At 34.0% G+C, this 20,544-nt stretch overlaps 1 pseudogene; it reads right to left on the bottom strand.

Moving 5' to 3' along the window:
* Positions 1-7,097: 7,097 nt before the first annotated feature.
* LOC120201413 lies at positions 7,098-13,410 on the bottom strand (annotated as a pseudogene).
* Between the last annotated feature and the right edge of the window lie 7,134 nt (positions 13,411-20,544).

The raw sequence follows: 20,544 nt of genomic DNA, 5'->3' as shown, positions 1-20,544 counted from the left end.
TTGGTTTGGTACCTTTTAATGTTTGTTGATTTAGCTAGTAAATTTCTGAGTTTACTTCGATTTAGTTCCGGATGTATGTTTTATTTACAGCTATCATTGTTCGTAGATTTCACCCTTGAGGTTTTAGTTTATTTAATTCAGTCAATACCTTTATTATTTATTCAATATTCTGCTCACTTAGTTTAATCCCCTAAACTTTGTGTATTTATTTATTTGCACCTCACACTTTATGCAGTAATTTTACTTAGTCTTTTTATGTATGCATGATTTAATCTTGGTTTTGTTTATTAGAACCTGCAATTTTGAGGCTGTTGCATTTTTGTTCTTGCGTTTAGTTTTAAATTTTCATACTTTGGCCTACCATGTTTGCTGTTTGTTCGTTTAAGTCATCATATTAGTTTTTATTGTGTATGTGTTGTGTAATTTGTAAATATATACTTATGTCACATGATGCACGTAATTTGGTATGGTATATATGTCATATTTTATATGTGTATGTGTGTTAAAAACGTTATATATAAATAGTGTGTGTGCCTTTCATGTATCCTGTAGTCCTTGGTTAAGTGACTTAACATATGTGTGTGTATATATATATATATATATATATATATATATAATTGTAAATGAATGCTTATATTTGATCAAAGCAGTATGGTTTTTATCATTCATATGTTGCGTGTAACATATTATGTTATTGTATATAAACAAAGCCTATGCTTTTAAACAATCGTACCATGTATGTATTTTGTAGCTTTTCATTAAATAACCTAATACACGTTTTCATACGATTTTCATACGATTATTTTGATGTACATTTATTTGTATATAGGATTTTCATATGACGACATTTTCACATGTATGGTACCCTCATAAACGACATTTTCACATGTATGGAACCCTCATAAGCATAACTTCACTTGATCAAATAATTGGACTAAGGGTAATACTATCTCATTTTACGATCGTTGTGTAGTGATTGTCTGCATAAGAAAGTCACTTCCAATAATTTTAAAATGAGAGGATATCCCGTTAAGTGAAACCCTAAGAATGATCTCACCTAAAATTTGGGAATAAAATAAAAAGAAATGTTGGTCTATTTAAATTTTTTGAAAAAAGATTGTTACAACGTATAAAAGGTCCGATCTCGATGTCTTTGAATAATCGAACATCCTTATATTTTTCTATAAGGATTGGTAATAAATAGTTAATTTGTTTTATTTATTTATTTTATTTTCATTCATGCATTTGAAATATGGATTAATAACGAATTTTCGAATGCAATGGTGATATTTCCTTGTTTCGATTGGAAAGAGAACTGACTACTTTAAGACATGAGAGGCATTTTCTTCTCGATAGGAAATAATTAAATATCTCTAGTTTCCATCCTTAAATTCAATGAATTTTTTTATGTGCTTAAAAAGGAATATTAAATTAAATCAAATTTGAATTTGTAAGTTTCATTGCAAATACAATTAACTAATAGACTAGGTACCGGCTTAGGGCCCTGTGGGATGCTGCACGTAATCGACTCTCGAACCTAATTTTTTAGAATGCAGGCCTAAAAATGTTGTTTTAAGAAGATTAGTTTAAACTTTTATTAATATGACAACTCTTTTTTTTTTGCGCCCAATCACATCTTAATTGAAGATTAGTGGCGACTCCTCAAATTATATATTTTTTTTAAAGAAAACCCGAAGTTAGTCTATTTTTAGACTTTAAATTCCTTAATTTTCATATTCGTTTCAACACTTTAATTATTGATTTCTTTTAGAAATATTTCGTTTGCTTCATTATTGACCACTCATCGTTTTCGTCAATCACATAAATTAACAATTTTCCATTTAAAAAATCATCCGACAAGAATCTACCACCCAACGTACCAAGTTCATATGATATCTTCATTTATCAATCATTGTAACACCCCAACCCGTACTTGATCCGAATACGAATACGAGATATCACATTGACTTTTTAAAACAATATTCTTACAAAATAACAAAATATTTATACTTATATTAAGAAAATACGATAATATACTATTGAATTATGTTTCGTTATAACAAATTTAAGGAAAAAGATGTTTTTCTGAATAGTATTATATCGTATGAATAGTATCGATACTGTTTAAATAGTACAGTGAACAGTAATGAACAATACCGTGAATAGTACATCGATGCATTGCTACAGTACTATGAACACTGTACCGATGCACAAAAATATCGAATTTAAAATGTGTATCGATGCACTGTTACAGTGTACCGATGCACTACTACAATATTTTAAGCAAAACATACATAAAAATCATAAAAACTTAACCTTTCATCACTATAAAGTTACCATTTACATAAATACATTTAAAACATTACAAAACTCAATCATATGATTTTACAAAACGATTCGAGCATATCGGATTCAAATCTTTATTTATATGCCAACCACCATCAATATTACAAAATACATACTATTCAATTATTTTCTGATCTAATCTTTGGAAAAGAGAAACTGACATGTCTTGCATAACTTTTATCAATCTTCCTCTTCTCGGAACCTACGTGTGAAATAATCACACGCTAAGTCGTTGACTTAGTGAGGCATATAAAACATATAATAAAACCATAGAACATTTCATATAACATAATGCATATATGCACATATATATCATCATTATCAACATCATAATCTCTATTATTATCATTAACCCATTTATCATATGATCTTGTACTTATCATTTCTGTATATCATATAACACATATATCATTTCATAAAGAAACACACATAACATCATATAATTCCTATAACACATTTCATATCCTCAAAAGCATATACATCACATATATTGTATTTGTTATTGTCTCTTTATTAGCCCATGGTACACTTGTGAGAACTAAAGATATGTGAGTACATAGAGGTTGTGCACATATGATGTCACCACACCTCGTATGGGGTCCCACTAGGGGCATGTGAAATTTGTCCCGAAGGACCTATGTATTTGTCCCGAAGGACCTTTGTATATGTCCCGAAGGACTGTGTAGACCCTCGACTCTTGGCATGCCAACTATACCTATAGCTCTTATATTATATAACATGGACATTTTTCTTATGCTTCATATATTCATGTACTCATATCATTTCTTCTATCACATATCACATGTGCATATGATCATCCATTTCATATCATATAACATATGTCATTTGAATACGTTCACATATCATCTATTATATAGCTTATATCATTTCTCATGTGTTCATGTAAACAAATATGTCATATCTTATTCACATATGTTCATATATACATCATATATCACATAGAATAACATATAAACTTATACATGTATTCATGTATATACTTTCATATAGTCCATTTATCAATGCTATATACTTATCTCACAGTTTTATATAATCACTTATATCTCATTAATTATATATTATTTCCATGTATTCACTTATATTGAATTCACGTATCTTATATTACATGTTCCTATAATCACTTATGAAATCTTGTATTTAAACATTCATGTATAACGTTATGCATGCATCACAAATCAAATAATATTTTAGAAGTCACTTCTTACCATAGTAACTCTGTCACTGACTCATCGCAAGCCAATGTTTGTTCGATAACATAAGTACAATTAAATTGCACTCACCTTGACACTTTATAAATCCAAATCCACTTCTATGATTTATCTCTTTGGATTGATCCTAACTTTGCAGTCATTTCAGAACTTGCTTGTGCTCAATATCTACACAATCATACATATAGGTATACATATCAACATTCCACTTGGCATACTCTAATCTTTCATTTCTTAAACTAAAATAAAGATCTATTTCCATTTTCCCTTTGTAGTGTATCGGTACACACTATAGTGTATCGATGCACTCATGGCATTCGATGTTTTCATTTTAAGGGGCGCATCGATACACTTCCTGTGCATCGATACACACTGAATAATTTCTGGAAATTTATCCTTGATGCATCGATACATGTTGAATATGTACCGATGCACACTAGCCTAGAATTCTAATTTATGCACGAAAATTACTTCATTCTAACTTAATTGTGCTATATTTCAACCCCTTTCATATCCTTAACTCTCATACACATGCTTAAACCAATTTATATTCATTTATTACATCTTTAACCTTAATATCCTCTCCTCTTTATGAACTTCAAGAATTATACCCAATTTTTAACATATTTTAAATCCAATTCTAACACTCCATATTCCTTAATTAGGTTGATGAAAAGTCAAATTTAACTTCGAATTCAACTTATCAACTCTTTTCCAGAAATTCGTTTAGAAACTCATTCTTTTTAGTCTCTCTTAACTCCTTTATCTTTTGATTTTATGATAACTTAAGCTTAGTTATCATCTCATGATCAAAACCCAACCTTAAATTTAACAAGAAAACAATTAACCAGAAACTCACCTTTGGCTCTTGGCTCACACGTAAGAAGAAGAAGAAGAGAGTTTTCAGATAACTCTCCCCCCACGTGATTCATTCTTATCAAGGGGGAAAATATCTTTCTTTTCAAATGACCATTTTGCCCTTTAATTCCTTTGATAATTACTAACAAGTTTTAGGAAATATTTCCAAATAAATAATTGAACTATTCAACTATTCTACTTTAATCATCAAATTCTGAAATTTTACAATTTAGTCACTAACCTGTAGTTTGGGATGTTACAAATCATACATATCAAATAACATTTAAATACCATTTATATATATATATATATATATATATATATATATATATATATATATATATACAAATCAAGCGATCTCAGTGGTAAAAGAATTGTTGTTCTTTGAGGTCTCGAGTTTGAGCATTATGAATGCCAGGGGTGTCAGCGTTCAATGTCAAATAGCTAAAAGTGTTATTTGAACATATACTATCTTGTAATTACATGAGATTAAAAAAAAAATACCAATTGTGTTGTTCATTTTGTTGATTTATCAAATTTAGTTATTGACCGTTTGAAGCATAGCTCGGTAATTATCCAAAAACACATCATACACTAATCCACACACACCTAACATGTTTGTCTAACTTTGAAATCAATAAAAGCTTACCTTATAAACACACAAAGTTTCACATTTTCACATTTATCATATACATACACACATATGAATAATCACATTTTCACAACCACAACTAAAACTAAAACTAGAAAATTGAATGAAGCTTATACTTATGCAGGGACGGACACAGAAATTTATGTCAGGGGGTGCGAATTTAAAATGTTATATTAAAAATTGAGGAGGTGCAGAGTATAAAATTTTAGAGGATGCGAAATTATATAACCAATAGAAAATATAAAGAAAAAATCTAAAATATAAGATAATTTGAAATTTCTAAGGGGTACGACCTTACCCCCAACACCCCCTCAGTCCATCCCTATACTTATGTAACCTCATATCTATGGAACGTATTAAAGAAAACTTAACTAGCAAAACACAATGAATTATATGCCACCAATACTAGGAGTTGATACAAAAGAAATTAATATATGAAGAGGTTGATATATGACTTGGTTACAATTCATACCGATATAATCGAACTTAACTATGACCAACAAAGTAGATGGAACACACGAAATGAACTTTTACTAACTTAGTAAGGTAATAAAAGTCTCAAGCATAGCAAGCATACAATATAACATGCGTAGTGACTATAATTCATTGACATACATAGATATAACATACATAGTGATCTTCAATGGAGTGCTTGTATTTTGTTCTCACTTTGATTATGATTCTTGGAGCGACCATAGTGTCAAAAGCATTGGTATGCTTTGTGTCTTGACCTGCCAAATACGACAACTCATTGGGTTGTTGGACTTCTGATTCTTTTCCAATTTCTTAAGTTAGCAGACCTCTTGAATTGAGATTTAACATTCTTCTTTGGGCTGACAATATTTTTTTTAACTTATTATGTGTAGGACTAGAAGAAGATTTCACAAGATTAGTCCTAAAAGATAATTAATTTGCGATGATATAATCATCATCATCTTTAACGTGTGGTTTTCTCAATTTTCATGTGGCAAATCAGTTCTTCCAACGAAATGTCTCGTTTCTTGTATTTTATAAAATTCTAATAGTTATACCACAACTTGAATAACTTCACAATCAATACGTTTGTATAGAGAAATTTGTTCATTTTCATCTCTTCAGCAAGGATGTCAAAGATCAGCTTCTTGTCGGTATACACTTGGTCTGTAATTGACTTATAATCAGTCATTTGAAACTCGAGCTATTCTTTAATAGCGTACTTCTTGATTCTAGCATCAACTGCTCCGTATTTCTTTTCTAAAATATCCTAGATGGATTTGATAGACTCGTCTTTAAAAAAATAGATCGAAGAGGTTGTTAGTCTTGAGACTTAACATGTGACCTTTTACCAGTTTATCGTCTCTTTCGAACTTGGATTAGGCTGCAACATCTGTGGGAACAATGTCAGGTTCTCCGACTCTATCGATGGTGGTAAAATTAAATAAGACATTCTATTTCGAGTTGTTCAAAGAATATCATCGTTATCTGTGACCATGGACGATAATTGATTCCGTCTAGCGGTTCAAGTTTAGATAAAACAAAGATGTACTTCTTGGTGGGAGACATTTTCATTAGAATAGTAGTAAATTGCTTCTAATTTGTGAAAAATGAAAATATTAGAAAGGACAATTATAAATACTAAAAGATAACTACAGATTATACGATCTTTCTACAGATGTTGCTACTTCACTATTTACAGCAATCTCGCTTTCTTTGTTCCATCTGACGATCATCATGATTGCTTCTAAGCCACAGATAAAACTGTCAACTACAATTTCTTAAACATGATACATACGAACAGTACCATACATATAATCTCTGAATGTTCATACTTCTGTACAGTGTACACTTCTCGTCCGAGGATTAGATTACAATGGACAGAACAGGTAACCAACAAAATTTTCTACAAAATGTCCAGTGACCTCACTTTCGGACCTTTCATGTAGAGTCCGTATCGGGTTGTTTTGCTTGCATATATGTCTTGACAGTATCCAAACATACATTAATTGTCCCCTCAAATTCCATTCGTAGAATCCAATTCATACGACACATTACAATCTTGAACGACGATTGCACTTGATGCCAGGGAAAAGTGAATGTCTACGACTAGACACCTGTCCCTTTACTGGACCTGAAAATCTAATATCCCAGCCTTCAATGTTCTTGGGAACACAAGCATCAAACAGAATTTGGCCGAGGACGCCATGAGCACTGATGCTTGGGGGAGCCGGTAGAGAGATTGGTCTTTCTCTTTGCTCATCTTGTAGAGACTCGGTCTCTTTATTATGGTGATATTCAGCTGAGCTAGGCAAGAAAAAGTGGTCACTAGGCCCAAGTGCAACTCTCCTAAAGCTTTGGTTTGAATTGACTGCTGCTTCCTGCAGGTCAAAGATTAACTCAGAGATTTCATCATGCATACCATTTCTTTCTTCGAGCTTTTGGATCCTGTGGAAATATACTGAAGTTGCCTTCTCAAGAAAATTGACCACAGACGCCCTGTGATGGGATAATGCTTGAAGTGTTCTGAAATAGCAAAGAATGACATTAAGTCAGTCTTCACGCATCGGCAAAGCAGAAGTAACTGAACTATTCAAAACACAGAATATGCATGCTTGAAATTAAAACAAGGTATCCCAGGCTTTTAAAAAATCAAGAAGAAAATAACAAAATATAAGCTGTTAGTACATAACAAAACTTCCAATGTATTCACTTTTTTATTGATCCAGCTTGTATTTACTCCAATCAATACCCCTTAATATGGGGTTGATAAGCATAGATATGATGTTTGGTTATCAGCCCTATAGCTGAATTGCCTAGGTAAATATAAAACCTCAGCGGGAAATTGTAATTTAGAGGGAAAGAAACAGTCAAAACTTGATCGTATGATAATTGACAAACATGGCAGTTCAACTTTTGGTGTCAGCTGAACCGGTAGCATTTTCATCATTAGCTGAAGGTAGAAAACATAATATAGTTTGTGCAAACACCCTTTACGTTTATATATGATTAATGATAATAATTATGGAACATACGTAAATGAGCAGAGCCACTTCACTTAACAACCTTTATATCTGCTCCACGATCTTGCATGCATCGTGTAAAGTTGCTGATAACTTGATATGATGCAAGATAATTATTCTCCGAGCATAAAATGAGATAAGGTGCATCTAAGTCCTACAAAAGTTGAGAAGAGAAAATTAATGAAGAAGCATACCAAAAACAATTTAACAAGCTAGAGGGTTTATGAACTCACAACTGAGGAGTAAAGGGTCTGCCAATAATCAGCACGTTGAGACTCCAACCCAGTTAGATAGAGACCATCCAGACTAGAAGCAACACCTTTAGCAATCCAAGAAACAAGTTTTGATCGTCCAGGCATTTTACGTATGGATGGGTGTAAAGCAAATTGGGCATTCAAATCACTTGCAAAATCAACTGGACTAGAATCATAGATTTGCCCTGAAACACAATTCCTAATGAGCTGGCTTCCACCCTATACAAGATTTAAAAACAATAACAATTGAACTTCAGTTGAATTTATTAAAGGTAGAGATTTTAGAGAAAGGTTATCATGAATAGCAAATCACTACAAGAAACTAAGAGAAAGAATGATACCGAATTTAGGTGGCCTCCTCCTGTTCCTTCAATAATCTACATATATAGCTAAATTATTACAACTGCTGTTGGAAAAGTCAAGAAAAGGGAGCTGGTTTTCAACAATGGAGAGCATCGATTTCAAAAATTGGGGGCACCGAATTCGGTGCCCAATTTAGTTGAAAAATGTAATAGGGTTAATTATATTTTAATCTTTACATATTTTAGGATATTTACAAGATTAGTCCTTAAGCTTCAACTATAAATACCCTAACTCATTTACCTTCAAAATCATCCCAAATCATTTCTTTCTCCCAATACTAGAGAGTTTTCTTGTGAGTAATGAGTGTTTTGTAAACACCTGTAAATTTTCTCTCTTTAGTAAAAGATCTGCAGCAGTCCGAAGATGTAGGCATAATTGGCTGAACTCCGTTATAAATTTCGGGTATTATTTTTCTGCTTTTATTTCGCGTTCTCACTAATCTAGTTATAGGAAAATTACTCGTTCTCGTTTATTTCCCAACAACTGGAATCTAGAGCTTTTGGTGGTGAATTTTGTCGGTTTTTTCTACGAGGTTACTATTAATGTAAATAGTGAATTTCATGAATAGTAAAATTTTATCGGCGATACGAGTTTGTCGACGGAGGTGTTTTAATAAACGGTGGTTCGCGGGAATTGTTAGAAACGATCCAAAAGAAGCCATATTCGAGTGGGAGCAATGGCTTTGAGAAACGAAGTTGATGAGCTCAAGAGGGAGCTGCTCATATACAAGGGAGCAATGAGTGAATGGAATGCGCTCAAGACCTTCTTGGAAGGACTTAGACCAGGGGTGATGCTCGGGGGAGAGAAAAGTGATGCCCAGAGACTTTCGGAGGCCATAGCTGTAGCTGGAAAGCTGATTGAGCTTGTAGGTGACAAGCCAAGTAGCGATGTGTCGTCTAGGCCCATGCTCAGAGATAGTGGCAACAGTGGTGGAGACCGGAAAAGGTGAAACACGAAGATGGTAGAGAAAGCTCTTTGAATGGCCAATATGTGCCATCGACTGTTCGTAGCCAAGGAAAGCCATCAGGAAAAAATGGCAAGGCTAAGTCCGGTGTAAAGAAAAAGGGGAACAAGGAAAAATTGAAGTGCTACTTCTGTGATGGTCCTCATTTGATTAGAGGATGTCCCGAGAAGCGTCGCCTTATAACCATCATGAATAGGATGGGAGAAGGAGAAGTAGCAGGAATTGGCGTGGTTGCAAGTGTTAGAGCTACCAAGCCAGGAAAAAGACTTGGTTCGATTGAAGGGATCAATGCGGCCAAGCAATGATCAAGACGAGGCAAGGCTATTGATGCCGAACCCGGAAGAAAGCCCGAGATTGCGAGTATCCAAGCAATCAAGACAGGGAAAGACTTGGTGAGGCTACATGTTCCAAAGTAGCTGAATCAAGGGGCAGGCATGCTGCGACTACAAGTTCTCAGTAGTTAGCCTAGGATCAAAACATGACGAGACTGCAGGTATCAAAGCAGTCGAGCACAAGAAGGGAGCCGGTGCGATATCAAGAGATAAAACCATCAAGCCGAGGGTACAGAGTGAGCAAGTCTGCTCATAGTATGCCAGGATAGAGGCATGGTCCAAGTTGAGGCATCTCAGGCATAAAGGGACACTTAAGGAGTATGTGAGCCGATTCAGAAGACTCATGCTCAAAGTCTCAAGTTTGACTGAAGAAGATGGGTTCTTTTCCTTTATGTTCGAATTAAAGCCGTGGGCAAAGAAAGTGTTGGAGCAAAGGGAAGTCAAGGAGTTTTCCAAAGCCTTGACAACCGCCGAGTCCATCAAAGAATTTGGAGTCAAGAAGAACAAAACTTCCAAAGCAAAGCCGAAAACCGAGGGTAGCGACAAGAGATTCCATGATGAAGGCTAGTCAAAGATGAGGAATGTTGTTCCTCAAGTGGCAGAGAAAGTCCACTCAACAATGAACCAAATTGTGAGTCTGGGGAAGATGTGTACAGTATTGGGATAAGTTCGAGTGTCAAAGATGCTAAGTTGAGGGTAAGAATCGAGCAAACGAGGGGGCGCAGACTTAAGATGCCAGAAGTGTTGGAAAATCACCCGAGGAGAGCTGTGTCATCCAAGGTGATGGATAAGCCCAGGATCGATTTTTCCAGAGAATAGGACGAACCCAAGATTAAAGAGGCGTTAAGAGTTGGCTCAATAAGGTTCATTTCTGCCAAGGCGAGTAGAAGCTATGTGCAGGAGGAGTTGTCCGTGTCCAAGGAGTTTGCCGAGCATGTTCGTGTAGAGAACATGGCTTCAGAGACCATCTTAAGAAAAGGGTCAAAGCAGGGGCTTGCCGAGGATGTTCAAGTGAGGAACAATCCTTCAAAGACTAGTGGACAAGAGTCGAAGGGAGCCAAGACGTTGAGGGACAAGGCAACCATAGAGAAACTGCCCAATAACAAGTGGGTTTACAGGGTGGTGACTACAGACAAACTGAAGTTATGTTCAGCTTTAGTTGGCATGGTAGAGTAACAATACCAGAAATACTGTTGCATTGATCGAGGTGTGAAGACATATTAAATCCAGTATTCAAGTGGGAGATTGTTAGAAAAGTCAAGAAAGGGGGCTATAAAAGGGGGCTGGTTTTCAACAATGGAGAACACCGATTTCAAAAATTGGGGGCACCAAATTCGGTGCCCAATTTAATTAAAAAATATAATAGGGTTAATTATATTTTAGTCCCTATATACTTTAGGGTATTTACAAGATTAGTCCTTAAGCTTCAACTATAAATATCCTAACCCATTTACTTAAAATCACCCCAAATCATTTCTCTCTCCCAATACTAGAGAGTTTTCTTGTGAGTAGTGAGTGTTTTGTAAACACCTGTAAATGTTCTCTCTTTAGTAAAAGATCTGCAGCAGTCCAGAGACGTAGGCATAATTTGCTGAACTCCGTTATCAATTTCGGGTATTATTTTTCCGCTTTTATTTCACATTCTCACTAATCTGGTTATAGGGAAATTACTCATTCTCGTTTATTTCCCAACAACTGTAACAATATATATAAAAGCACAAAAAGTATCCAACTGATCTGAAATTGGAATAAGAAGTATGATAATGTACCTGTAGAACCTTGTACATACAAGCCTTAGGACTGCCGGAGAAAGCAAAAAAGACTACAAGACATGTTCTAATCTTTAACACCTGTGAACCCAAAATCAATAAAAAATTACATTTTAAGATTTTCTTGCAACACAAATAGAAACATCTTAACAGGTAGTAGACATTAATGAAAATGACCTCCAGAAGCTCATTTAGAAGAACAAATGCCAAGGACATAGCCCTGTCAGGATAATATCTGCACAAAGAATGCAACATGAAAGTCTTAAATAGTACATTGAAAGAGAAAATAAAGAAATTGCTTAGACTGTAGCAACAAAATGGAAAGCTCAATATCTGAAAATTTGTCAAAATACTATCTATGCATGTTAAATGATTAACTTTTCAAACTAATACATAATTCATACAACCCAAAATTCCCACCATTCCCACAAGGCCCTTCCTCTATACCATTATGTGTTATATAAACATAAGCCAGAACCTCATCCTTCAAGCAGCAGTGAACATTCTTCTCAGCCATCATTTTTCACTATATAATGTCCTCACTTTCAGGGATGATCTGAGGGGAGAGCGGGTGGGGCAGTTGCCCCCTACAAATTCAAATTCTTATATATTTTAGATATCTTCTTTGTATTTTCGATTGAAATTCGCCTACCCTTAGAATTTTATAAATTCGGCCCTTAACGTAAAATCTTGTGTACGTCTCTTACTTTCCCACATCTTCTATATTTCCCTCCTCAACTAGTAAATAACATCTTCTTTTACAAACAACTAAGAAAATTATCTCCTAACATAATCCCATTCAAATACCCTCAATAATCCAATTATCACAGACATTATATAAAACATAGAAGCAGATGCTGACCAATAAACGTCATTTTCTGAGAATCCTGTACCAGAGTACAACCAATAAAGGAAAAAAAGAAATTCTAAAATCTTCTTCAATCTGATAAGATTTAGACAATTGAAACCACGGAGACTCCAATTTGCTTTCTGAGAAACCAAACAAAAGTGAAAGAAACTTACATGTTGAGAAAATCAACACGAGAAATGAGGGAATTCCAACCGAGGGAGGAATACGAATCGACGTAATTTTGAACGTGCAACAATGTACAGATGCATTGCTACAGTGTACCTATGCACAAAAATATCGAATATAAATTATGTACCGATGCACTGCTACAGTGTACTGATGCACTGCTACAATACTGCTACAGTAGCTTCTGCTCAAATTATATAAAACTCATAAAAATTTAAACTTTCATCACTATAAAGTTACCATTTACATAAATATGTTTAAACTATTACAAAACTCAAACATATGATTTTACAAAACCGATTAAAGCATATCAAATTTCAAATCGTTATTTACATGCCAACCAATATCAGTATTACAAAATACATAATATTCAATTCTTTTCTGATATGATCTTTGGAAAGGAGAAACTAACCTGTCTTGCATAACTTTTATCAATATTCGTCTTCTCGGATCCTACGTGTGAAATAATCACACACTAAGTCATTGACTTAGTGAGGCATATAAAACATATAATAAAACCATAGAATATTTCACATAACAAAATGCATACATGCATATATATATTTCATTATCAACATCAACATCATTTTCATGATCTCTACCATTATCATTAACCCATTTATCATATGATCTTGTACTTATCACTTCGATATATCATGTAACAAATATATCATTTCACAGAGAAACACACATAACATCATATAATAATGCAAACACTTTTGATATCTTTTATAGGCCCATATACATTACTGAGAACTTAAGGTATTCAAGTACATTAAGGTTGTGCACTTATGCTGTCACCACAGCTCGTATGGGGTCCCACTAGGGGCATGTGAAATTTGTCCCGAATGACCTATGTATTTGTCCCGAAAAACCTATATATTTGTCCCGAAGGACCTCTGTATACTGTTTGTCCAAAGGACCTCTGTATATTGTATATGTCCCGAAGGACTGTATAGACCCTCAACTCTTGGCATGCTAACTATACCTATAACTCTCGTATCATATAACATGGGCATTTGTTTTCTTATGATTTATATATTCATGTACTCATATCATTTCTTCTATCACATATCACATGTGCATATGATCATCCAGTTCATATCATATAACATATGTCCTTTGAATACGTTCCCATATCATCTATCGTATAACTTATATCATTTCTCATGTGTTCATGTAAACACGTATGTCATATCTTATTCACATATGTTCGTATATACATCATATATGTTGAAAACATTTTTGATATTTCGATATAACAAATTAAGTTAAATGAATTTTAAGATTTTACAAATGATTTTACAAATTATATTCGATTCAATTAATCAAATATCAAATTATTACTCCAAGTTTTTCAAGATCAATTTTAATCCTTACTAAATGTGTAAAATTGTGATTTGTACTTAAACTATTTTTGAAACAATTTTCACAAAGTATTTTGAACCAAAATCAAGCCTTAAAACAATTATTCAAGGTGATGCACTGATGCATCAAACCATGCATCGATGCACCTATGATTTAATTGAACATCGAATGCATTTCATGCACCGATGCACTCTCCATGCATCGATGTACTCAGAATATTTTCAAACATCGAATGCATTTGATGCATCGATGCACAAGCCATGCATCGATGCACCAGGCTATTTTTCAAACATCGAATGCACTTCATGCATCGATGCACTCTTAGTGCACCGATGCACTAGGAGTCCAACGATCAAAATATTTGAAATTTTACACTAATGCACCGATGCATAATGGTCATGCATCGATGCATGAGACGCTCCCACCCAGAAAATTAATTGTTTTCACACAATAACGGCTCTATTGACTCCACTAATTATCACCAACGTTCAGAATTGATTCAAGGAGTATTTAAACAAGTTTAGAAGCCATTGATAAACAAAAGAAACATCAAGCAATTAGAATCAAGAGAGAATCAAAGAGAAAGCATCAAACCTCAAGTTTGAGCATTTCAAGCCTATTTTTCATTCAATATTCATTTTGCTTTCAAGAACACTTATTGTGCTCAATTGTATTTATTCTTGAGTGTTCTTTCTTTGTTCTAGAATTGTGCAAACATATTTTCCTTGTGAGGTTTTTCTTGTAAGTTTGCAAATTTGTATTTCTCTTTGAGAAAAGAGTGTTCTCAAGAATTGGGGTATATTCTTGAGGGAGTTGTAAGGTTATCTCTTTGGCCTCAAAAGAAAGAACAAATTAGTGAATTTGTTGGAAAATCCTTAGTGTGGATAGTTAAGGTAGTGGACGTAGACTTTGGTATATAAAGTCGAACCACTCTAAATCGCTGTGCAATTTCTTTCAATTTTCTGTAAAAGCTTCCACCAAAATTTTTATTGCCAATTCACCCCCTCTTGGCCGATTCAGTCAATCGATTAACTTAACAATTGGTATCAGAGCCTAACTCATTTGAAGGTTTAATCGCCTCTTGAGTCGATTCGGGAAGAGTTATATCGATAATCAAAGTCATCAATGGCCTCCACTTCAAACTTCGACTCCGGTCTCGACTCGATGCCCGTCAATAAGCCTCCTTTCTTCAATGGAGCTAACTATGCCTACTGGAAGAATAGAATGATGTACTTCATTCAAGCAAGTGACATGGGAGCATGGAATGCTGTAGAAGAAGGATACATCAAACCTCTCACTTATCCAAGGTTGTGGAGTGAAGGAGAGACAAGAATGTTCCAGCTCAACTCCAAAGCCATCCATATCATTTTTTGTGCTCTTGGACCAGATGAATACGGAAGAGTTTCATCGTGTACAACCGCCAAAGAAATATGGGACAAACTTCAAGTCACTCATGAAGGTACCGATAAGGTAAACAAATCTAAAATTAGTATTCTAACGCATAGCTATGAAAATTTCAGGATGAAACCAAATGAAGATATCAAAGCTATGACGGATAGATTTTCAACGATTGTCAATGGTCTCAAATCATATGGAGAGATCGTTTCAAATAAAAAGCTTGTGAGGAAGTTAGTCTACTCCCTTCCAAAATCGTGGTAATCAAAGAAGACGACAATCATCGAGTCTAAGGACTTAACGTCCTTAACTCTTGAAGAGCTAATTGGGTCACTCCTCACTCATGAAATGATGCTCGAAGATGAGGTGGACCTCGACAAGATTGACGAGACACCAAAGGAGAAGGAGAAGAAGGAAAACATTGGAGTTGCTCTCAAATCCACAAAAGATGAGAGTGATTCGAATAACGATGACGATGACGAGGAAATGTCATTGTTTGCCAAACGGTTCAGAAAAATTATGAGACCTTATTGAGGAAGAAAATTCAAACGAAATGAAGGCCTAAAAAATGAACCGAAAGAGAAGGACCCAATCATATGCTACGAATGCAAAAAGCCAGGGCATGTCAAATATGATTGCCCACAATTGAAGAAAAAGGGTCAATCAAAGAATAAGCACAAGGCTCATGTGGCTACATGGAGCGATGAAGAAAGTTCCGATGAAGAGGAACAAGAAGTAGCTAACTTGTGCTTTTTGGCATTTGGGGAAGATTCTAAGGTAACCTCTAACTCATCCGATTTTGATGATTTATCCTATGATGAGTTATTAGAGGAATATAATGGGTTGGCTTCGGATTATGAGAAATTATTTTTAAAATATAAAAATGATGTTTCAAAATTGAAAAATGAAAACAAACTCATATCCAAAACCAACAACGATCTTGAAAGTAAAATCAAAGATTTGCAAATCAAACTAGAAGAGTTTGAAAAAAAAATTAGATTTGCAAAATTTACTTTCAAAGATCAATGATGATCATCAAAAGAAAATTGATGATCTTAAAACTTCTTTTGATAAAGTTGGAACAAAACATTTTGAAAAAGGTGGAAATTCAAAATCCAACTTTGTTAGAAAAGGTTTTAGAAACTACAATCATAGAGGTCCCCAAAGAACCTCTAATGGAAAAATCGTTAGAAGTATGTGGGTTCCTAAAGAACTCATTACTACTAAAGATAAAAATATCCTACACAAATGGATACCTAAGGGGATTAGGATTTTGGAAACTAATGAATATGGACCCAAAAGAATTTGGGTACTAAAAATCAAAAATTAATCTATGTTTGTAGGGAAAGGAGCATTGCTACAAGGCACGGGAAACAAATTCAAATTCATGGTACCTTGATAGTGGATGCTCAAGACACATGACCAGAGATAAAAGTCGGTTCATTGAGCTTAACGCCAAAAATGGAGGAGAAGTGACTTTTGGAGACAATTCAAAAGGTCACATTGAAGGTATTGGTACAATAGGTAATACCTCTTCCATACAAATTAAAAATGTTTTATATGTGAATGGATTAAAGCATAATCTATTGAGTATTAGTCAATTATGCGATAAAGGATTCAATGTCTTATTTGAAATTAATGATTGTAAAGTCATTGACATTGCATCTAATCGGATTATGCTTGTTGGTCATAGAATAGGAAACATATACATGGTGTATTTAGATTCTTTTGATATGACTAATTTATGCCTAGTTGCTAAGGATGAACATGATAGTTGGTTATGGTATAGGAGACTAGGATATGCTAGTATGAGTGTTTTGCAACGGTTAATTCAAGGATACCTAGTAAGAGGGTTGCTTAAGCTTAAATTTGATAATGATAAAATATGTGATGCTTGTGCTAAAGGAAAACAAAAGCGAGTTTCTTTTAAATCCATTAATGATGTATCAACTAGTAGAGTTTTACAATTGATCTATTTAGATCTTTTTGGGCCAACTAGAACTACTAGCTTGGGTGGAAAACAATATGCATTTGTCTTGGTAGATGACTATTCTAGATATACTTGGGTTCTATTTTTAAATACTAAAGATGAAGCAATAGAACAATTCATCACGTTTTCAAAAATAATCCAAAATGAAAAAAGGTTACTCTATAACTAGTGTTAGGAGTGATCATGGAACTGAATTTGAAAATCTTGGATTTACTGAATTTTATAACTCTAACGGTATTAGCCATAATTTTTCAGCACCTAGAACCCCTCAACAAAATGGAGTTTTTGAGAGGAAAAATCGAACTTTAGAAGAAATGGCTAGAACCATGATTTGTGAAAATAATTTGCCAAAATATTTTTGGGCGGAAGCCACAAATACCGCTTGTTATGTTGTAAATCGAGTAATGATTAGGCCAATTTTAAAGAAAACTCCATATGACATTTTCAAAAATAAAAAGCCTAACATTAGTTATTTTCATCATTTTGGATGTAAATGTTTTGTTTTAAACAACGGTAAAGAAAACCTTGGCAAATTTGATGCTAAAAGTGATGAAGGAATTTTTCTGGGTTATTCCTTAAATTCTAAAGCCTATCGTGTATTTAATAAAAGAACTTTAGTTATAGAAGAGTCTATACATGTTGTTTTCGATGATAATCCCCTTCCGAGGAAGGATTCTTGTGTGAATGATGATGTAGGTGTTATAAATACAAATGACGTTAGACATGACGTTGGAGAACCATCATCAAAGGAAGAAACGAAAAATGAGAAAACTCATGATCCTCTTGAGAATCCAACCATTAAGAAAGGGAAGTGTCTTATCCAAGAGAGTACAACTATGTCAAGGATGGTGAAATTATAGGTGATCCATCAAAAGGGGTAACAACTCGATCTTCTCTTAGAAATATTTGTAATTATGTTGCATTTATCTCGTGCATAGAGCCTAAGAATATTAAAGAAGCATTAAATGATGAACATTGGATTATGGCTATGCAAGAAGAGTTAAATCAATTTGAGAGAAGTAAAGTATGGACATTAGTTGAAATGCCTAGTAATAAATCTACTGTAGGTACTAGATTGGTATTTAGGAATAAGCTTGATGAGAGTGGTAATATTTTGAGAAACAATGCTAGACTTGTTGCTCAAGGGTATACTCAAGAAGAGGGCATAGACTATGATGAAACATACGCTCCCGTAGCTAGGATGGAAGCAATTAGAATGTTATTAGTATTTGCATGTTTCAATGAATTTAAATTATATCAAATGGATGTTAAAAGTGCATTTTTAAATGGTTTTATAAAAGAAGAAGTGTATGTGGAACAACCTCCAGGTTTTGAAGATTCAAATTTTCCGGATCATGTTTTAAAATTGACAAAAGCTCTTTATGGTTTAAAGCAAGCTCCTAGAGCTTGGTATGAAAGATTGTCAAATTTTTTAATTGAAAAAGATTTTTCAAAAGGGAAGGTTGACACTACATTGTTTTTGAAGCATAAAGGTAAAGATTTATTAGTAGTTCAAATTTATGTTGATGATATAATATTTGGTTCTACTAATGATGTTCTTTGCCAAGAATTTTCTAAGCTAATGCAAAGTGAGTTTGAGATGAGCATGATGGGGGAGCTCTCATTTTTCTTGGGACTCCAAATCAAGCAAAGAAAAGATGGCATATTCATCAATCAAGCTAAGTACGTCAAAGATATGCTCAAGAAGTTTGGACTGGAAAATGGGAAACCTCATGACACTCCAATGAGCTCTTCAACAAAGCTTGACTTAGATGAAGGAGGTAAATGTGTAGATGTTAAATTATATAGGTCAATGATTGGATCTATACTTTATCTAACTGCAAGTAGACCAGACATTATGTTTAGTGTTTGCTTATGTGCTAGATTTCAATCATGCCCTAAGGAATCACATTTACTAGCTGTTAAGAGAATCTTTAGATACCTTAAAGACACTCCTAGTTTAGGAATTTGGTATCCTAGAGACTCTAGCTTTAGCTTGCATGATTTTTCTGATGCGGATTATGAAAGGATGCAAATTAGATAGGAAAAGCACCTCCGGTACTTGCCAATTCCTTGGAAATATGTTGATTTCTTGGTTTTCAAAGAAACAAAATTGTGTTGCATTATCTACTACTGAAGCCGAATACATTTCAGCTGGTAGTTGTTGTGCACAAGTTTTATGGATGAAACAACAACTTTTTGATTATGGAATTGAAGTTGGTACCATTCCTATCAAGTGTGACAATACTAGTGCTATTTGTCTCACTAAAAATCCCATCCAACACTCTAGAACTAAGCACAATGAAATAAGACATCACTTTATTAGAGACCATGTCACTAAGGAAGATGTAGTTCTAGAATTTGTTGATACTTTGCACCAATTAGCGGATATCTTTACAAAACCTTTAGACAAAGAAAGATTTTGGACACTTAGGAGAGAATTAGGTTTAGCCAACCTATCTTCACTTAGTGTTTAAAATAATTTTTAGCACTTTTAAGAATACATGAAAAATGCTTATAATAGTAATTTTTTTATTGCATTCATTGCCATTAGTTAGGGGGAGTTTATGTTATTTGGTGAAAATTAATTTTATGTTCAAATATTTTTTTAAGAGATTAACTTGATTGATTGAACATGGTTAATTTTCAATATATGAGTTGCCAAAACCACTAGAGCTAAATAATTTAGCATTTTAAGTATTTAAAATGGATTTTTGACATTTTTGTGCTTAATGCAACGATGCACTTAACAATGCATCGATGCATCCCTTTGAATGTGCATCGATGCATCCGCATGATGCACCGATGCATGCCTTGAATATGCATCGATGCATAAGACCATGCACCGATGCATCCGTCGGGTTTTAGGTTAAATTGCTTCATCTTCTTCATTTTTCTAAAACCCCAAAACTCTCCAAACCGACCATTCAACCCCTCTCTCCCTCAAATCTCTATTTTTGCTCAAAATCTTCGGGAAATCATCAGATTCTTC

Source organism: Hibiscus syriacus, unplaced genomic scaffold (assembly GCF_006381635.1).
Source record: "Hibiscus syriacus cultivar Baekdansim isolate YM2019G1 unplaced genomic scaffold, ASM638163v2 tig00007204_pilon, whole genome shotgun sequence".
Classification (NCBI taxonomy): Eukaryota; Viridiplantae; Streptophyta; class Magnoliopsida; order Malvales; family Malvaceae; genus Hibiscus; species Hibiscus syriacus.
Note: the sequence above shows the minus strand (reverse complement) of the source record. Positions and strands in the feature narration are given on the sequence as shown.